The sequence below is a fragment of the Penaeus monodon genome, chromosome 19 (genome assembly GCF_015228065.2).
Source record: "Penaeus monodon isolate SGIC_2016 chromosome 19, NSTDA_Pmon_1, whole genome shotgun sequence".
In the NCBI taxonomy this organism is placed as follows: domain Eukaryota; kingdom Metazoa; phylum Arthropoda; class Malacostraca; order Decapoda; family Penaeidae; genus Penaeus; species Penaeus monodon.
Window position 1 is genome coordinate 47,499,148 of NC_051404.1, and position 242 is coordinate 47,499,389.

Here is a 242-nt window from a genome sequence, read left to right on the forward strand (position 1 = left end):
AACTTACCTCTAGGTAAATTCCGTCAAAGCATTACACACATACATATAAAACAACACAACACAGCTGTTTACTTAAATTTCACCAGCGTGTGATTATTCAAGTGCACATCAGCTGTGCGAAAGAAAAGGAATTGATAGCAATGTAGGAAACGTTTGAGTGTTTGGTGTAGTTAAAAATGCATTTATATATCTAATCTATGTTGTATGCTTAATGGAATGACCCTTTTAGTTTGTGTCTTAGT